Here is an 8,940-nt window from a genome sequence, read left to right as displayed (position 1 = left end):
GGGACTGGCTTCCTCCTCCCCGGCAAGTCCACCTCTCTCTTACCTCCAGGCCGTGGAGATTCACTCGGGGGGGGGGGGGGGGGCAGTGGGTGTGGAGAGCAGCCTCTGCCGGGGTAGGAGGGCGACAGGGTCAGAGAGATGTGTTTAGTGTGCCTGTGATGCTTGAATTCCACGGAGAGTTGATTGGTCACAGACAGCGCAGGAGTGGGGGGGGGGGATAGGGGTGGGTTGTGTGTGGGGGGGGGGGGGGTTTCTTCACCACCACCCCCCCCCCCCCCGTTCTTACAAGGGGGCGGACGGGCTGGGAGTGGAAGGGGCAGTTCCATGCCGCAAGGAGGGGGGGACGTCAAAAAAAATCGGCACCGCACTCTCGGAGAGAAGCAATGCGCCACGGCCGGTCCGCAGAGCTCCACGCCAGGTGTCGCGCGTCGCTCCGTCTCAAAGGCCCGATGCGCTTCCGCACGGGGCCGCTGTGTCTCGCCGAGACGCAGTGAGACAGGCGGACTGCCACCACGCTTGGCGCGCATGCAGGTGTGACTCGAGAACCTTTTCGGATCAAACTGGTAAGACAGCTCCGTCGACGATCACAGCTTTAAGCCGCGTGCCCGGCACGTATATATACACACACACACGCGCGCGCGCGCGCGCGCGCATGTGCACGCTTGAAGGTTTTCAGTCCAACTTTAGCATATTTAACAATCTGCTGTTGATTTTTTTTTTATTCGCGCAAAGCCGTCTACAGTAAACCAGTCGTTTCGATGATAATGTGTACTTTCAAGGGTTTCTCAAAATAATTTTAATTAAAGATTTGTCCAGGCAAACTCGTAAAATTCGGTATTTGTTCAGGAACATATTCCGTGAAGCATTTTAACGAATAATTTAACAATTGTACTTCTCTGGTAAAAAGAATAACATGCTCAAGTAAGCACAGTTATTTCAAGTTATTCGGCGAGATGTTAACTACCTTGCCTGGTATACAGGAGATCGTGTGTTCGATCCCGACCCTGACGCATGTACATTATGAGGTCTGTATGGTCTCCCCATGGTCGCGTGTGTTTTTTTCTCCGGGTCGTCCGGTTTTTCCACCCACATTTAGATACATGCATTTAGATGAATTGGCTGCTATAAATGTCCACGTGATAAGCCACTTCGTTGAGCTATCGTTGATGACCAGGTCGCTTCTGAAGCAGAGCTATATAGCTCAGTGTGGCCTTACCTGGTAAAAAAAAAATCAACGCATTTTCTTTTGACTGTGCTGCATAATTCATTTTCTTTATGAAGGTTGTCATTTACAAGATGCCAGTTATTAATTATGTATAGCAGTGAATGTCTTCCTTTTAAAAAAAAATGTATGTATCACACACATATAAAGTAAACTGCTTAAATACATGTACTTATATTATTAATATTTTGGCATTAAAAAGTTTTACATAAATTTAAATACCCCTTTAAATTTGAAAATGTATTCAGATTAAAGTTCTAAATTATAGCAAAAAATTATGTTTGTGTAATAGTATGCTATGCATACATTTTTTCCTGAATTAACACAAAACTGTTATGCTCACCATTATTTGTTATTTATAATAATAATAATATACAAATACAAAACTCTTTTTGCCATTATGACTAAATAAATAATGCTTGTATTACTTGACAGCATTGTATTACAAAAAAATGATGTAAATAGTATATTTTAATATATATGTAAAATGAAACAACATTAATGTTAAAATGACCAAGAGGGGTTGGTGAAAGTGATTCCATTAAAACAAAAACCCCAAGCATTCGCTTGGATCTTGATACATGTGATTCAGTTCATATTTTCTCAAAAACATAAGTACACAACTTGCCTCAAGCATAGCATCTGAAAATCACTTTATAAGTCTCGTTACTTAAACTAAACTGCTTGTAGTATTTTTATACTTTTTTAAAAAATAAGTGCACTATTGAGTCGGTATAAAGTACACACATTTTGCTTCAATGTCGTTTAATTTGACAGATCTTGACATTTTTTAATCATGAAAACTGTTCTGGCATGAGGCATTCACAATATGCGTCATGTATGTATTTGAACTTATTTCGCAGCGTGCTTAGCCAACCCTGCTAATCGGAGGTGTAGTTAAGGACAACAAACATAACATAAAATACTTTCTAAAGAAGTTAGTTTCCAATCTCGAACTAATTGTGTGCATCGTGTATTCTGGTCATGCGAAAACATTTAGTGTAATTTCCATAACTTTTGTGTGTTACAATAGTTCAATATACTGTATGTATACATATATACCTTCGTGACAACACATATTTGGTAAATGGGTAGGTGGTAATCTTTTAAAGGATGATTAATAGAATGTCGTGTAAGGTATTTTCATACAATATATATCAACAAAATATTGCGTTAAAGCAAAATTTGCGGACTTATTCTTGTTCGGGTGTTTCATATGTCAGACACATTTGTGCATTATTGTTCACTCGCCTAATATATAACATGTAACCTGTCAAAGGAAGTTGAATAGACAACAAACGTAAGCTTCTGTAGTTGTAAAATCAAACCTGGCGAAGTGTCTCCATTCTCAAACAAGTCGTGACATCTCTGTTGGTGGTGACAGTCTATGCACAAAATATGAACTTTTTACTCCTCAGAAAATGCAATTCATAAACTCTGAAGGGATGACGTGCTGGAAAGGGGTAGGCGTCCCATTAATTTCATCCAGGGTTGACAAAAGTTTACACAGCACCATGTAGACATTGCGAAAAGTTGACTAAACCTGGTTGTGTGCTGAACTGATGGCAGTCAGGTGTCGTACTGGCGACTCGCACTGCCATATGTTCAGCATGGACGAATCATTCTTAGGGTTTGCAATGTAAATTCCTTAAATAATACATATGCCCACACTCAGGAATGTATACATCAGCTACAAAATATTAACTAGCATCTGATGCAATCCAGACACTTGACATTGATTATGGCCGAATATGTAATCCTGTATTCACTTTGAAACATACAATAGATATGAATGAAGCAATAACATTGACGAGTCTGTACATAAAATAAAATATTCTACTGATATTGAAATGCAATGCCCTTCTAAATAACTGGGTGAGAACCAATTCAAATATCCAACCACTTTGTTGAGGGAGATCTGGCAGAAGTACAATACACATACTTAATTTGGTAAATATAAGTGAGTTTCAGGGTTAATATATGGATTAACACTGACACATGTAGGTGCTGTCTTGTGCGAGTGAGGCATGGGAAGGCACAGCGAGCTCTAGAGATATCAGAGAAATCAACCACGCGAACTGTCGTGCTTGATTTCTCATTTGCACCGTGGACACGGGGTGCAAACTCCGCTCGCCTGCGTCAAGGGCTCTGACTTCACAACGCACGTATAATAATCGGTCGTGTACATAACCACGAGCACGACCGAGTTGACGTATCATCTCCCCTATGAGTGCTGCCCCATCACACAACGCACATAAGCATAATCGGTTACATATAACAGGGTCATATTTTCGGGAAGTGACAATGGCATCTCTTAACAATAGGCCATTTTCATTAAAACATGTTCCAGTTGTAAATGCCTCCGTTATAGGTCTGTTACAATGACTTTAAGTGGTGATAGAAGTCTTCTCGATTAGTTGTTCGTCCAACATTGCCCACCTAGTAGCTTTACATTTTACTTTTCTCGTTTAAAAGGAACGGAAGATGGGGTTGTTTTTTTTTTTTAAAGACCATAGACTTCGCACGCATGGATATCATTAATGAACGCGTCGGATTGACCGTCACTCACAAGCGCCGCCACCTCGGGGAATGAATGAATGGACTGGCACGCAGGCAATCGGTGTGAGAGGGTGCGTGAGTCCCACCCACCCCTCTCTCTCTCTCCAATGCGTGCGCCACTGTTGGGACTTACCCATCGCTCAGCCTAGAGGGGGCTCTTTCAGTGTATTTGACCCGTGCTGCTTTCATTAACAAACACTGACCCACACACTTTATATCAGTAGCTACATTCAAGGGCCACAAAAAAAGCCCACTTTCTAAACACTTGAATGTACAGTCTATACCGGTGAGGTGTGTGTGTGTGTGGCATTTGTGCAGCGGTCTTACATTTGTGTTAATACATTTCGGTTGAATTGGAGCTTATTTTTCTCAGTCTCATTCATGAGTACATCAAATGTGTTGCATTCTAATCGTCGTCGTCATAATCAGCCATGGTTAATCCACTGCTGGATGAACGCCTCCACAAACTGTCGCCACCGCTCACGATCCTGCGATGCAATCATTCACACAGCATCCGAACTGAATTCGTTGCTCCATCTCCCCTCTGGATGAGCTCCCAGACGCGCTTCGTTCCTTGGCTCATGTTCTGAAGGAGCAGTGTATTTGATTCAAAGTGAGAACTATAAAAGCAACAATTGCATGTTTCCGATATTGTTTCGGTATTTACATATGCAAAAAATAACAATAATACAGTAATACTTTATTTTATTAAAACAAACAAATAACTCCGTTATGTACTTTATTTAAATAGCTTTTTATAGTTTCTTATTACAACTAGACGCACTTTTTTATTGTCAGCTATGATGGTGTTGAGCTTCTTCTATAAGTTATATCTATATGATTCACAATCGCTGAATGCAAGTCTTAGTGTCCAGAGTGTCTAACTTAAAACTTCAAGAATACTCACAAGCAAAGGGGCACGTGTAACAAAAACACACGACGGAAGGGGGAGACCTTTCTCATTTTCGACGTTATGACGGTCATAACGTCGCGGCACTTACAAAAAAAAATTCTGGCCCCTATTCCCAAGCGTGCTGGCTGTGTATATTTTTCTATTTGGACATTGGCTTTGCGTAAAGTAAATAGCTTGTTTAAGCGTGTTTGTTTAATGCAGTGCGCGAGGGTGGTTTATTGGGCTTCTGCGGTGTCTTTTCCGTTGGCTCTGCACCAGCGTCTCGAAGCAGTGGTGGGGTGGGGGAAGCGGCCACGGTTTGAAACAACAAAGGGGAAAAAAAACAATGTTGGTTTTTGCCTGGATTCCTGACCAATTAAAGGGGCAGTGTGGGAGGACAGGGAGACACTTTGGGAGTTGGGGGAGGGGAGTTTTAGCGAGGCGAGAAGGCATGGGAATGGGAGACTTGATGGGAGAGAGCTTACGCGTGAAAGAGAGTTTTGGATTTAAAAGCCAGCATTGTGAGTTAATCTAATTTTCTCATTGAAATGCCGTCACAAATTGCTCACTGCTGTTAGTCACCTTGCGGTTTAATGAGTCATTTGTCATTAGTGAGTGCACGTTATGGACTTACTAGGCGGCGATGATTCAAAGCAAAGCGGTTTGTGAAGAAGAAATGCTAAACCGCTGATTGATTTCATATTGTGCGGCAAAAGGGGTGAAAATGGGATGTTGTAATCTTTGAAGTTGTTAACTCAGTTTTACTCTTCTAAGGTTAACGATCCAATTGCATTGTCCTCCCACATCACGACAGTCATCCTGGTTCTTAACGAGGCCACTGTCAATATTTGCTTTGTTTTGCAAAAGTGATTGCTCACACAAATTCAGACAGCCTAAACAAACACGAGTTCATTAAAGCGACACTCGTTTTGTTTGCAAAAGCTATCTCTTTTAATCTAAATGTCTTTTTTAAACTTGCTTGATATATGTTTTATTAAGATTCTAAATACTAATTACCTTTTTAAAAACGCGAATGCCTTTTTGTTATATGTTTTTTTGCTGTAGGAGTCCACATCTATACTGGAGTTCCCTTCGATAAATACATCTAATTAACAATGGCTCATAACAGTTGAAATAATAACAGTCATTACTGTTGGGTTTATATCTGTGTTTCGTGTATAGTTGTCCTTATTGCCCACGAAATCACAATTTATAAATGTTCTATGTTCAATCTTGAACATAAAGCTTTCGGGACTGTTCTATGTTCACTTGGTAGCACTGACTTTCTGTAGTGAAAATATTTTTTTTAAAAGTTAGCTTGATGGTGAATGCTAAATGGAAAATGTGTCGTCTACAAACATTGAATATGATATGCATCGTCGCACAGTGTACACAGCATATTACATTGTGGAAATAACCGAATTAGCAAACACACAAATAATGACATCACTAAATAATTACTAATCTGATTCTTGGGTGTTGATAGCTCAGTCGTATCACGTGAGCCGTTTCACCCTCTAATAAGGTTAGTCAAATACCTTCCTCGACTTCCTTTGGTAAATGGGTTTAAATGCCCTTAGGTGGGTGTGTGTGTGTTTGCACTTGTGTGTGTTTGTGTGAGTGTCTTTGTGTGGCACAGTAGGGAGCACAGGTGGTGCATCACCCAGTCATCTCAGTCATCTTAGTCAGTCGACCCATGGCACTTGGGTCTGCCCCGTGACCTCCTGCCAGCGGGCGTTCGACACTTCACGTGGCCTCAAGGTGCACATGACCTGGCACAAGCGTCGTGGTGACGTCACCGCCACTTAGTGGCGAATGGCGGTTGTTGTTGTCTTTGTGTGTGTGTGTGAGAGTGCATGTGTGTGTTTGCGTGTCTGTGTGTGAGTACATGCGTGGTGCATTGGTGTGTGTGTGTGCGGGTGCGTGCGTGTGCCTATGGTCACACTGGCAGGGCAGTGAGATGGACAGAAGCACAGATACGGAAAGACGCATAGAGAAAGGCCTTTGGCTCCATCCAAGCTTCCAGCTGTGTGGCTCTTTTCTGTTTGTCTGTAGGGGACATTCTGAAATGCGAGGCATAAGGCGGTCGAGTGCTTGAGGGAGGGAAGGGGGCGAATGAATGCATGGGGCAGCACTTGCAAAGAAAACAGTATAAAGAATGTTATTGTTATAGCATTGCCACAGAGCAGTCTAATAAATTACAAAAAAATATATGCGTACGTCAGCTCAAACAGCTATCAAGAGCATTAATACAGCCTGCATACACTTACTTGTGTGGTGCAGGCATAGACCATTTGGATGAATACACTCTTCGAAACTCGTCATTAACATAACACTGCCTTCGTTATGATGCATAATAAAGAAACATTTCAGGCAAGTGACAATCGACGAAAAATTATTGTACAGGATGATCTTCAACACTGCCGTTGAAGTTGAACACAAATCCATTTCCGCAGGTGTACGTAGGTTGAACCAGTTTCGCACCGTGCATAGCCAAACCGTGCTTATCGGAGGTGCGGGGAAAGATTCTGAAATGAAGATGCTGTAAATAAAACGACATTAAATCACATGGTTTAAGACGAACACTTTGGCTCAGACACCCTCACCAAAAATAGAGTGAAAACATAAAAGAAGATGCAGACAATATTTTTGGTTGGTGTCTGGGTGGATGGAGCCTTAAGGCTTTGGGTGACCTTTTTTGTTGTTGTTGCGATGGAAGGGATGGGTGTAGAGAACGCATGAAAGAATGCACCTCTGTTTAGGCTCACTAGGATTAAGGGAATGGCCTGGAGCCCAGGCTGCCCACCACCCAATATAATGAGAGGGCCAGGAAGCAATTTCCCAATATGCATTAGCAAAACTCACATCACTGTCTTTTGCCCTAAATAGCGCAAGCTGGAACATATTCAAATATTTGGGCAGTAATCTCCATGCAACGTAATCAGCCGTCCTAGATCTATGAAAATTGCCGCGTTCTAAAGTAAATCACATGGCAAGCGCAAGTCTTCCACAGCTAAACAGATCGCGTTGGAACTCAGGGAAATATTTGGCCATAAATCTCTGTGCAGCGCAATCATTCTGGCCTGATTTACAAGAATGCTCGTAAAAATTCATGGCCATAGCATTGGAAGTGGAAACAGAGTTTTAGTGATCAGCATCTTTTTTTCTATAAATAAGACTTTCTGTTACTCCTCCGTTAGACTGTCGCCGTAGGAACAAATGGAATTTCAACTTACTTATGGTCACCATCAGAGATTTTTCGTTCGTGATACTGTGTTGGCATTTGGTGCATGGAGCACAAATAACACTGCCCTAAAAAGGAGAATATATATTTATTTAAAAAAAAACATAGATACGATTTTGGCAAATGTTCGGAATTCATAGCACATAAGATCCATGAAAAAGAGCCATTGTCCGAAACGTCACCTATTATGTGTTTCCTGTTAGGGCCGTGTTATTGATGTGTTCAATGTTGTTGAGAGATGAGCAGAAGTCCGATGCTTGTTTGCGGTGCCGTGCGACAATTTGACTCTTGATCACATTAGTGCTGCCAACACAGCCCTTGACGCTGATATTCAATATACTATGGGGACGAAGGCCGAGAGGCGACGGATAACGGAGAAGAGACGGGGCGATGCTGCTGGCGACGTGAGTGTGGGGGGTTGAGGCAACGCAAGTCGGGTAGGAGCGGTTTTAATAAAGCGACGACGTATTTTTTGCGAAACGGCGTAATGGTGGTGGGGGACGGACGTACATCGGGGTGATATTGTGATCGCTATTCCAGCACCAACGTACGAAACGTTCCACCTGCTAGGCTGCGAGGTGACCAGGAGATGGCAGTATAACAGATGGATTTAATTAATATATGTACATGTTTTGAGTGTGATCCCCTCGCATGTCTTGGCTTTCTCTGGGTACTCTGCTTTTTTAATGAAAAGTCAAATACTCATTCGAGGAACTGGCCAAACATCCTAATGGAGGACCCAGCTGAGTAAGTCTTTCGACTCGGCAAGGCTTTCCTGAATCACTGTGTAACAAAAAAAAATGTCCCTGGGTAGTAAGTGTTATTTCCTAATTGCTTGTACCTCAAAAGTACAAAAAAATTTTATTATTCCCCACAAACTTTGCTTTTGTGACCTGGACAGTGATATTTGGAAATTTACCTATTTTCAATGAGAAAACGTTTGAATTTGTGTCTTTCGTTCACATAGTTCTGGTCACAAAAGCAAAGTTTGTGGGGAAAAATAGCCATTTTCTATACTTTTTA

At 42.0% G+C, this 8,940-nt stretch overlaps 1 protein-coding gene across 1 annotated transcript in view; it reads left to right on the top strand.

Moving 5' to 3' along the window:
* Nucleotides 1–291: 291 nt before the first annotated feature.
* Nucleotides 292–8,940, top strand: part of LOC116948092 (brother of CDO-like) — an 87,242-nt gene continuing 78,593 nt past the window's right edge. Inside the window, exon 1 of the mRNA XM_032964427.2 lies at nt 292–563. The gene's annotated coding sequence lies outside the window, so the exon portion shown is untranslated. The remainder of the gene's footprint in view (nt 564–8,940) is intronic.

Source organism: Petromyzon marinus, chromosome 32 (genome assembly GCF_048934315.1).
Source record: "Petromyzon marinus isolate PM22_M1 ecotype Great Lakes invasive population chromosome 32, UKy_Petmar_22M1.pri1.0, whole genome shotgun sequence".
NCBI lineage: Eukaryota > Metazoa > Chordata > Hyperoartia > Petromyzontiformes > Petromyzontidae > Petromyzon > Petromyzon marinus.
Note: the sequence above shows the minus strand (reverse complement) of the source record. Positions and strands in the feature narration are given on the sequence as shown.